Source organism: Colobus angolensis, unplaced genomic scaffold, assembly GCF_000951035.1.
Source record: "Colobus angolensis palliatus isolate OR3802 unplaced genomic scaffold, Cang.pa_1.0 Scaffold46, whole genome shotgun sequence".
In the NCBI taxonomy this organism is placed as follows: domain Eukaryota; kingdom Metazoa; phylum Chordata; class Mammalia; order Primates; family Cercopithecidae; genus Colobus; species Colobus angolensis.
Window position 1 is genome coordinate 2802961 of NW_012118043.1, and position 12173 is coordinate 2815133.

General features: G+C 40.2%; 1 pseudogene; it reads left to right on the forward strand.

Annotated features, from left to right (window-relative positions):
• The first annotated feature begins 513 nt into the window (after positions 1–513).
• The window catches only part of LOC105523391, a 34024-nt pseudogene continuing 22364 nt past the window's right edge, over positions 514–12173 (forward strand).

Sequence of the window (12173 nt, forward strand, 5' to 3'; positions counted from 1 at the left end):
AATGCACAGATGTCCTGAGGTTACCAGGGAGATGGTCTGCACTCTGCTTCAGCAGAGCTCTATTTGCTCTGAATCTCAGGACTACACTCTGCTGCATTAGCACTTCTACAGACACTTTGACATTTAAACAACAGACAGAAACTTTTTGCAAAAATTATTACTGTTCCCTAAATCTCCCAAACAAAAGGATGTATTAAAATATTTTTCAAAACAAATGTTCTAAATCAGAAATATTTTCTATCCAAACATTATAAACAAAAAAATACTTCCAGTTTCCATGCACATACGCAAATGAAGTGTTTTTTGGAAAGCATGTATCAGGGAAATCTCCAAAATATCTGGAGTGTGGCATATAATGCTTTTGCCTGTGCCTTTCAAAATTACACTTTATTTGGACTTTGGTTGGCTCTTTGTTGACTGAAACTCTAAGTGTAGCCAAGTGTGTTTTCTGAGTTACTTTCTGGTCATTTTTCACAGAAACAGGGAAAGAGATGGTCATTATATTTAGAGGAGATGGCAATGGAAAAAGTTGATTTAAATTCTTATCGGGTATTGACAGTAGGACTACCACTGCGAATGAAAGTGGAAGATGTCTCCATTATAAAAGTACAGTTTTCACATTGGATCATTAATTTATATCCTGCTGTATACAGACCACATGACTATTTGATATAGGACCAGGTAAGATTAGTCTTGGGCTAAGCTTTATGTTACCTATGTGGAGACCACAACTCCTCAGTTTCTGCACATATATGAACTCTTTTAGGACACACATTGTATGGCTGTATTAGGTACGATATAAAAGAAATACAATATGTAGGACCTCTTCAAAAAGGCAACATTGTATTATTGTTTATCTACTTTCATAGATTGGGTTCAGTACATTTTTAGTAACTATTAAAATAAACAAACTTCTGAATATAACTGTATACTGGGTACTGGTATTTCTTCACATTTCAAAATAAACTAGTGAAAGTAGCATTTTTTTTTTTTTTTTTTTTTTTTTTTTTTTTTTTTTTGAGACGAAGTCTCGCTCTGTGGCCCAGGCTGGAATGCAGTGGCGCGATCTCCGCTCACTGCAAGCTCTGCCGCCTCCCGAGTTCACGCCATTCTCCTGCCTCAGCCTCCCTAGAAGCTGGGACTACAGGCGCCCGTCACCATGCCCGGCTGATTTTTTTGTATTTTTAGGAGAGACGGGGTTTCACCGTGTTCGCCAGGATGGTCTCCATCTCCTGACCTCGTGATCCGCCCGCCTCAACCTCCCGAAATGCTGGGATTACAGGCGTGAGCCACCGCCCCCGGCCTAAAGTAGCAGATTTTGCTGCTGTAAATGTATCACTGGATCCCCAAACGCTTAGCAGCAGAAAAAGAATACAATGTACTAGAGGGACTTCCAAGTCGGCTGAACAGTCAGCCTCTGTTCACTGTGGTTTCAGATTCTGCCTTTTTGGTTAAAATGTAGGGTGTTCTTAGACACTGTGCTAGAAGTTGTACATATATTTCTCATTTAATCACCCCAGTAGTGCTATGAGGGTCATCCTATTGTTATCCCCATTTTATAGGTAGAGAAACTGAGGCTCAGAGAGGTTCAGCTAATGGGTGGAGGAGTCAGGAGTTGTGCCTGCTCTGCCTCCACCTCCTAGTTCCTTAATGGCCAGGCTATCTTCACTGAGCCACCCTTGGGACAATTCCTCACTGCCTGATGTCAGTATCACCTAATTCCCCAGGCCTTAGCAGCCCATGCGTACAAATAGAGACAGGTTTCCAACTGGATCTCTCCTCTCCTTCTCATTCAGGGTCTCATCCCTTATAAATTGCAGCCCCTCAGTCCTTCTGGCAGATTACAGGGAGATGTCACCTGCGGGCAGCAATAAGCTTCAGCAGGACAGTCTGTCCTCAGGCAGCTCCCCTCCCCAGTCCCCACACTTCACCCTAGGCTGCGATCCTGAAACTGTCAAGCTTTATGACTTTCTACTGGAAGTGATTATTGAATGCCTTCTGTGTTCCTGGCACTGTGCTTTGTTCTCCCATTGTGGGCAAGACATAAAATAAACAAGTGAAGTATATATGTATATATATGTATATAAACACACACATATACATACACACACATATACACACACACACAGATATATATATATATACACACATATATATAACTACAAATTATGATACATGTGCAGAAGATTTCAAACCTATATGCTTGTAAATGTGGGAAAAGGATACCTTTCTTTTCCTTTTTTCAGAGTGCTATCATTTGAATGTTTGTGTCCCCCTCACCAAATTCATATGTTGAAAACTCATCACCAATGTGATGCTATTACAAGTTGGGGCCTCTCGGAAGTGATCGATGATGAGGATGATGTTCTGTAGAATGGGATTAGTGCTGCATTCTATATAAAAGGGACTCCAAAAAGCTGCCGTGATGTTTCTTCCATGTGAGGACACAGTTAGAAGGTGCCATCTATGAATCAGGAAATGAGCCCTCAGTGATGCCAAATCTGCTGACACCTTGATTTCAGACTTCCCAGCTTCCAGAACTGTGAGAAATAAATTTTGTTTTTTATATGTTATCTTGTTTATGGTATTTTGTTATAGCAGCCAGAACGGATCTGAGTAAATCAAGAAAAATCATCAAAAACTTCTTTTAAAATCACTCTAAACTAGTGGTTCTTAAACAGGGACAATTTTGTCTTGCAGAGGTCATTGGCTATATTTGGAGACACGTTTAATTGTTACAATTGGGAGAGGAGGTGCTACTGACACCTAGTGGGTAGAGGCCAGGGTTGCTACAGAATATCACACAACATACAGGACAGCCCCCCACAACAGTTACTGGCCCCAAATGTCAATACTACCAAAGTTGAGAAGGCCTGTACTACAACATTGTCTACTAAGCCTGATTAAGAGTCATCTGATGCTCTACGTGATTTTAACTTTGTTTGACTTTACATTGATTACACCTTAGACTCTGCAAATTTAGGGATACAAATTTAGAGAAGATTGACAAGCAGCTAATAAGTTCAGTCTAGTACAGAAGTTTTATTGTCCTAATAATCATTGACCAACTTTAAAAAAAATCTAGCTGTGCAATTTTATTCCATCATTCTTGTTTTCTCTGAATGTATATAGAGTCAATGCTCATTATCTTATTCATCCAGCTAGGAACTTGTGTGTTGGGTGACCCAAACATTTTGCTGTGCTGCACATGACATATACAGGTCTGCAGGAACTCTGCATGTGCTGTGAGTCTTGATTTTGGGTTTACAAATACATTTTAGCAAGAAGATACAAACATGGAGTATCCTCTGAAGCACAAAATCTATAAACAATAAGGATCAACTGTATTAGGTTTTCATATTCTGCTTTGAGTGAGCTTCTCATTCTGTGGCTTCCTTCATCACTAAATCAGATAAATATTTGACACCTGCTCACTATATTTGTATGAGAGTTGTATCTTTAACTTTCTGGAAATCAAAACAGAAAATTAAACACTTTTCAATGTTTAACATTTTTTTAAATAGAAAAAATGCTTGCTGTCTTATGGTGTTTTAGAGCAATAGCTCTTCCAGGTTTATTTTAGTGGCATGAGTCCCAGTCTCACTGGGACTGGGTCTAGAGACAAATGTACATGGCAGACAGCTCACTGTACTCATAGCCTTCTCTCCTTTCAGATGTTCCTGGGCTGAGCTCTGGGGTTTGGCACCTATTTCTCTCAGAATAAGTTCTCCCTCAGGAACCTCAGACCAACATGCTGCTACTGAGCCCACCTACAACTTCCAGAAATGCCAGACATATCCGCATCCCAGACTAAACTCGAGCTGGAAATCCTAGAGACAGCTAGGAAGCTGGTCTTCAGGATCAAAGCAAGCATAAAGTCAGGAAGGCTGAGGCCAGGAAAGTTTCAACAGATTAACCCAGATAAAATACTGAGGAAAAAAGCTTCTTCCCAGGGTGAATCCTCTTTCAGCGCAGAGCTATCTGGAACCTAAAGAAATAAGGCCCAGGGCCCATATACTCCTTTTCCTCCCCTCCCCTCCCTCCTCTCCCCTCTTCATTTTCCCTCTTATTTCTTACCCTGTAGCAACCTGAATTGTCCTCATAGCCTCAATTAGGAGGACTTGTGCTCCCCAGGAGATATTCGGCGGTGTCTGGAGACCTGTTTTATAATGGGAGGAGTAGAGAGTGGTCCAAAATATTGATAGTACCAAGGTTGGAACACTCTGATTTACCCAGAGGTTAGCAAACTGTTTTTTGCAAAGGTCCAGGTAGTATTTTATTTATTTTTTTTATCTTAGAGACAAGGACTTGCTATGTTTCCCATGCTGGACTCCAACTCCTGGGCTCAAGTGATTCTCCTGCCTCAGCCTCTTAAGTAGCTGGGACTGCAGGTGTGCAGCAGCATGCCCAGCTGATGATTAAGTATTTTAGGATGCTCTCTGTTGCAATTACTCAGCTGGTGATGTGAAACCAGACATAGACAGTAGAAATAAAAAAGGTAACTGTGTTCTAATAAAAGTTTCTTTATGGACACTAAAATTTGAATTTCACTTAATTTTCATAAGTCACAAAATACTATTTTTCATTTGATTTTTTTCAAAGATTGAGAGATATAAAAACATTCTTAGCCTATAGCCCATACAATATCAGATTTGGTCCAAGATCCCAGTGAATGTAAAGCTTTTTTTCTTCTGTCTATTTTAGAGCAGGCACAGTATTTTCATTAAGCAAAACAATGTATTTTTCTTTTTCTTACTTCCAGCATTTTAAAGTATGATTTGTGTTGCGTGTTAAATACCAGTGATTCAGCTAAGAACTGTGGATGAAAAGTAGTCCTTTATATGTGAGTAATGGTGTTATGTTCTGGTCATTAAGAAGTGAACTTTTAATAGTCTCAGGGACTGGGGAAAATTATTCCTTTTCTAAGTGTTTATGATTTGCTTACTTAATCTTGGCCCTCTCTTTCAGTTTTCTTAGCTTCTGTTGGCTCTGTGCTAGATTTTCAGAGTGAAGCCAGACCCAATTTTCTGCAGGGCTGAAATTTCACCAGAGGCGAGTTCATTCAGATTCTGGGTCATTTACATTTCCAGTCTGTAATATGATCTGATCATCACTGGTTGAGATGAAACATTAAGAGCTTTACTTATCATGTGGGCTGAGCTGGATAACCCATCCCGAAGGCTTGGGAGAAATTGGGAGTCGGGAGAACAGTTATTTTCTTTTTATTTCTCAGCAGTAGATTAGTATGGATGAGTTTCACAAACATCATCTTTCCAAGGACAACTGAGAAAAGCTTGAAGTTTTTGCTGAATAACCAGGAAGAGAGAAACACTTCCTGGTATCCAGAGCTGCCAGGGTGAAAAGGGAGGAAGAATGGAAGGGGAACAAAAATAGCTTGTTACGGGGCAGGCTGAGACATGCCTAAGTAAAGGGAAGGGCTGCAGCATTGCACTTCCAGTACTTTTCCCTTTCCTAATTGATGTAAAGAGCACCTGAAAAACTTCTAGAATTGATAAGAGAGTTTGCTACAGTGGTCATATACAAGATAAAATATTTCAAAGTAAATAATTTTTCTAAGTTTACCTATTAGAAGACCTGATAAAGAAAACAAAGGATACAATTTCCAAAGTCACAAAAGACGTAAAATAGCCAATTATCCTATCAAGAAATGTACAGAACATACATGATAAAAACTGTAACATCTTACTAAGAAGTATTTTTAAAATGGAATAAATGGAGAGACATATAATATCAGTCAGGGTTCTGTCAGTGAAGAACCATTGAGTGCTGTAGAGTAAGAGATTTATCCAATTGTGGAAACCAGTAGAGAAGTCAATGCTTGTTGTTTCTGCATCTGGTGCTGGTGTCATGTCAGTGGAGCTTGCACACTGAAAAGAAAGATGGTCTTAATTTGGGGAGAATAGGGACAAAATGGAACCTGCATCTTTCATCACCTCCAGCCTCAATGACATGGATGAGATGCAGGCTAAACTGGCACCCTTCACCATGGGGAATGCACCACATGAACCCAACCTAGCTTTGGAGAAGCTGAAGGTGGAGATTCTGCATGAACTAGAGTAGCTGTGAATCCAGCCACTGCTTCATTTCCACCCTCCTAATCTTGCATAAATTTCTCTTGTGGCCAACCCTAACCAGAACCATATAGAGGAGGAAAATCTGAGAAGCATAGTTCTGCCTGAGATAAATTGATCCTGTATAAATCAACCATACATAAATATAGAACATGTCCCTGGGTAATAATAAAAACAAATGCATAGCATTTATGACATGCTAGACACTCTCCAAGTGTTTTACATTTATTAACTTATTTTTATCCTCATCACAACCCTCTGAAATAATTATGACTATTCACCTCATTTTATAAATGAGGAAACTGAGCCTTAAAGTTACATATCTTGCCTGTGGCCACATAGCTTGCAAGTGGCAAAGCTATCCAACCCAGACAGTCTGGAAAGACTTTTTAAAACATTAAGCCTCTTCAGATTAATGTGTTTTAATATTATCTCAATTGAAACCCTAATGGACTGAGCCTTGAGAATTTTTGAAATTTTTCTAAAGGGTATCTTGAAGAGTAAACATGTAACCATACAGTACAAAACTCCAGTAACGAAAATGGAATCTTTCCAGAGGAATCAACAGAGAATGAAAGGTAGCCCTAAACAGAACTTAATATGCACACTTAGAAAAGAAGGGTTAAAACTTGGCAAATGAACCCATGAAAACTGGCTCCTGGGGAAGAATCTAGTGAGGCCCTCACATTCCCTGCATCATATTGTGACTGTAGCATCAAAAGAGGCAGGGGCGTCAGTCCTTTCCATGCTTTCTCATGGCCATCTCTGCAAACCTGCCATGTTGGCTCCTTTCTTTTGTGTACTTGGGTACTGTCCTGGAAGGTAGGTCCCAACATTTAGCCAACCATTTCTAGATAATAAAAATATTTAGTCATAAAAGTAGGAGTGGTAAGGGTCAGAAAGATGTAACTGACAGGCACTGATGTATCTTGGCTTTGGCTCCCTGGCTCTCACAGATGTTTAAAGCTGGCTCCTTATTATGCAGGCATTCATGGGGGTGGGGGGTACCCTAAGATTTCCCTACTGGGCCCCTTCCATTGCAGATACCTTGAGGGGCAGAGCTTCTCCATTGGCTAGTTCTTGCCTCTTGCCTCAGCCTTTTTCTCATAAGGGTTGCCCTGCCTCTTTTTGCTCAGCTTCTCCCACAAGGTATAGGACGGCGAACCACCTGGTTTGTCTGAGACTGAGGAGTTTCCCAGGATGTGAGCCTTTCAGATTAAAACTGGGAGAGTCCTGGGCAAACCAGGATGGCTGGTCACCATAGAAGGTCCCTTTTAAACAACACAAGTCTGACCTCCTCACCACTCTTCCTGTCCATATCTGGCCCCTGGAAATAAGCACTCTGACCCACTGGCACTTCCTGATTGCAGCTCTCTGCTGCCATGGGTCACTTCAGCCACTGTGTCCCCACAGACTACTGAGGGGTGGCTTGAGTCAGACATGGTACACAGTAGCCCATGAAAACACACACCATGCTCCCAGAGTGAAGAGCCCCAAATCCTCCCTTCAGTGTAGTGTGGGGCCCCACCACCACAACTCTCTTCAGAGAAACCCACTGTCCCTTGGCTTTTTTGTAGTCAATATTTTTACGCCTTTTTCTACGTGCTACATGGAGGTATCTGTCACCCCTTCTCTGGTGCTGCAGAGGCACCCCTCTTTGGATGTGGGAGTACTTGCCACCTTTAAAAAAAAATCACAGCTTTTTCAGGCCTCGGAAAACACTGTGATGGAAAGTATTGGAGTTTTGATATCATGTTTCATAAAACCACAACAAAGAAAATTTCTAGGCAAAAGAGGATTATGAAGCATGAAAATAATAGATTTGATATATATTGTAGAAAAGTTAAATTTCTGCATGTCAAAAATCATATGCAAATATAGAAGTAAAAAGACTAGAAAAATACTTCCAACAAAATAAGAGGCTAATAAACATAATTATATTTAAAAATACTTTCACAAATAATAATCTAGAATCCACATCTCACTGTCTGCCCTTCACCCTTCCTGTCCAAGCCACACTTACCAATTTTCTGTCCTGGAAGCATAGGGATTTAGAATAATGGACACCTCTTTTGCCTTCCTATGTTCTACTCACCACCCAACAGTTAGAATGATCCTTTAAAAATTCAACAACATCATGCCATTGCTCTATTTAGGCTTTCTTTATGGATTTTCATTACATTTAGAGTAAAATTGAAGTCCCTACACACCCAGGCACAGAAAGCCCCATCCCATCTGTTGCCAGTGGTATTTCTGCCTTTATTTGTATCCTGTTCATTTGTGAAGGCAGGGGCTCTGTTGTTGGTTATAAACCCACACTTAGAACAGTGCCTAGCACAGAGTAGGCATGTGTTGTTTTTGTTGAATGAATGAATTAGTGGATGGACGACTGGTTTTTTTTGTTTGTTTTTGTTTTTTATGAGATAGAGTCTCACTCTGTTGCTCACTGCAAACTCTGCCTCCTGGGTTCAAGCAATTCTCCTGCCTCAGCCTCCCAAGTAGCTGGGACTACAGGCGCCTGCCACCATGCCAGGCTAATTTTTGTATTTTTAGTAGAGACGGGGTTTCACCATATTGGTCAGGCTGGTCTTGAACTCCTGACCTCAGGTGATCTGACCGTGTCAGCCTCCCAAAGTGCTGGGATTACAGTCGTAAGCCATCGTGCCAGGCCGAGAGTTGTTTTTTTTGTTGTTTTTTTTTTTAAAGAAAGGATAATATTCATCACTGGCTAGTTGATAAGGACGTTCTCATACTCTTGAAGAAGTATAAATTTTGTCAACATTTTTGGGAAATGATTTGAAATTAAGAGTGTAGAATATATGAAGTTCATATCTTTTTAAAACCTAGTACTTTCAATTCTAGAAATCCAGAATATGACCTGTCAATTGATATAGCTAAAAGGTGTTTATTACAGCATTATTAATCATAATAAAAAACTGAAAAAATCTAAATGTCTAACACTTAGGGAAATAGTGTAATAAATTTTACTTTTTTTCTTTTTATGAGATGGAGTCTCACTCTGTCACCCAGGCTGGAGTACAGTAGCGTGATCTTGGCTCACTGCAACCTCTGCCTCTTGGGTTCAAGCAATTCTCTGCCTCAGCCTCCTGAATAGCTGGGATTGCCCCACACGGGTGGATCATGAGGTCAGGAGTTCAAATTTTACATTTTAATAGAGGAAAAGTTTAATACATTTTGATTTACTCACATAATGGAATATTAAACAGGCATTAAAATGATTTCCATGTGATCCACTTTTTTATCTTCCACATTCAGATGAGAACATGTTGTGTTTACCTTTCTTTTCCTGGCTTATTCCACTTAATATACAGTTCCAGTAAAGAGTAGAACAGAGGACTCATGCCTGTAATCCCAGCACTTTGGGAGGCTGAGGAGGACAGATCACAAGGTCAGGAGATGGAGACCATCCTGGCTAACATGGTGAAACCCCGTCTCTACTAAAAATGCAAACAATTAGCCGGACGTGGTGGTGGATGCCTATAGTTTCAGCTACTTGGAAGGCTGAGGCAGGAGAATGGCGTGAACCTGGGAGTTGGAGTTTGCAGTGAGCCGAGATCCTGCCACTGCACTCCAGCCTGGGCGATAGAGCGAGACTCTGTCTCAAAAAAATAATAATAACAATAATAGTAGAACAGAGAATACTAAAGGCTGACAATGGGAAGGAGAAGGGGGAGGATAGGAAGAGATTTGTTAATGGTTATCAAATTACAGCTGGGTAGGAAGAGTAAGTTCTGCTGTTCTATACAACTATCAGTTGACTATATTTAACAATATTATATAGTTTTACATAGATAGAGGATACTGAATGCTTCCAAGACAAAGAAATGATAAATGTTTGAGATGATGAATATGCTCACCCTGATCTATTCACTGTACATTATATGTATTGAAGCATCACTATGTACCCTGTAAATATGTATCATTGTTGTATGTCAATTTAAAAAATTAAAAATTAAAACAATGAGTTCAAACCAATTTTCACTTTAACTGCTCCTAGAAAAATGTTCATGATACAATGCTAAGTAGAAAAGGAAAAAGCAATATCTTAGATATCATACGATTATAATATATAAAATGTATGCATAAATAAAAACAGTAAATCTTTACAATGTTAATTTGGGTTAAAATTCTAGGATAAAATTCTAGGATAAGTGGTTATTTAAATTTTCATCTTTATATTTTATTTAAATATCACATTTTATTGTCTTTAGAATCAGAAAAGTATATATAATTTGTCTTAAAACTCGTTGTTCACAGGGAAACTTCCGCTCAATGAATGCTCATGGTCATTAGCACTTCCGCTGACAGATGTGGACCAACAGATGGGTGAACAGGAATCAAACATGCGTAAAATTCAATTCATTGCCTTACAAAGCAAGGCCAGATATCCATTTAGCAAGATTTAAGTTTATTTCTATGGCGCAGATGTGTGTAAAAAGGAACTTTCTTTATTTACCATCATGGGTCACATTTCACACTACCTTTTCTCATGCCACTTGACAGAAAATGCTTGAGTTGTCAACTAAAGGAGTCTCTAGCTTAAAATAGTATGTTTGGGGTAATTCCTCTGTGTTACTTTTGGTTTTTCCATCTCGTCTTTCTCTGATTGACATAAATCAGGTGAACAGCATTTACAAGTTGACTCCAGAGACGTGCCATTTGGTCTTTGCTGGCCCTGGTTTCCTATGTCACTTCATTTTGCCACTTGCCACATCAGCTACAGTGTCTCTTGGCCTTTTGCTCACTTGGGTCCTGCTCTGTGAACCATGGGAGTGAACCTCATCTCACTTGGTGTTTGGGGCAGTATTTGCAATTGATGTTTATAACAACTAGCTTTCATTGAGCATGTGCTATGTACAAGAGCATTGTTCTAACACCTTGAGTTGTCCTAGCTCATGTAATTTTCATGCCAGCTCTGTGAGGTAAGTATAGATAAGAAAATGGAGACTTAGAAAGTCCAAGCATCTTCTCCACAGCCTGTAAGTCTCAAGGTCAGAATGTCCATGGATCTTGCTACTGCTCCCAGTTGTCAAGACCCTCAAGCATTCTCATTTGAGCTCCAGTCTCCTCAGGATCTCTTCCCCAAGGGTCCAGGAATTCTTGGCAGCTTCTCCACAGGCTACTGGAGTGATCAGACCCTTTGAGCGTGTTCTCATCTACCTGTACCTAGGCTCCCCACCCATGGCTATTTTGCCTTTCCCAGGCTGGGTTGGAAGCAGGAATGAGAGGCTTGCCGTTTTCCCAGGCTTCTTACAGGGAAACAAGGGAACTTTTCACAATGACCCAAACTTTCCAGAGCCTTCTTACCATGAGCTGAATGTTTGCATTCCCCTCAAATTCATAAGTTATGGTTCTAGCCCCGGTGTGATAATACTTGGAGGTGGGGTCTTTAGGAGGTAATTAGGTTTATATTAGATCATAAGGCTGAGGCCCTCATGATGGAGGAGGAGGAGGAGGAAGGGGAGGGAGAGGAGGGACTGGGGGAGGAGGAGGAGGAGGAAGAGACAGCTTTCCATGAGCACACATGGAAAAGTCACATGAGGACACATAGCAAAGATGACTATGCATCAGGAAGCACCCCCTCACCAGACACCAAATCTCTTGTCACCTTGATCTTGGAAGTCCCAGCCTCTAGAACAGTGAGAAATAAATTTCTTTTGTTGAAGCCACCCAGTGTATGGTATTTTGTTATATTGCCCTCCCTAAGACTTTCAGGGAGCTCTTTCATGGGCTGTTCCTCCAGCCCCTGAAAGAGCTCTGTCCTTTCTCCTCCCTTTGATCTTCAAGCTTTGGACCTTAATGTATAAAAATACAGCTTTTGGATAATCAAGAAAATCTTTAACACAAGTTAGTTATGAGGAGAAAAAATGTCTTGCTAGGAACTTGGGAAAAAGTTCAAAAAAGTCTTAACTTCAGATGTTACCAATTTTTTGCTTTCCTGGGTTGGTCTTTAGGGTATGTAGCTGAAGAAGAAGAGAAGTCACCTGAATTACACAGAAAGAACATTGGTGGTATGTCATCACATTTTCCTGATCCTCACACTCTTTTTTTTTTTTTTGA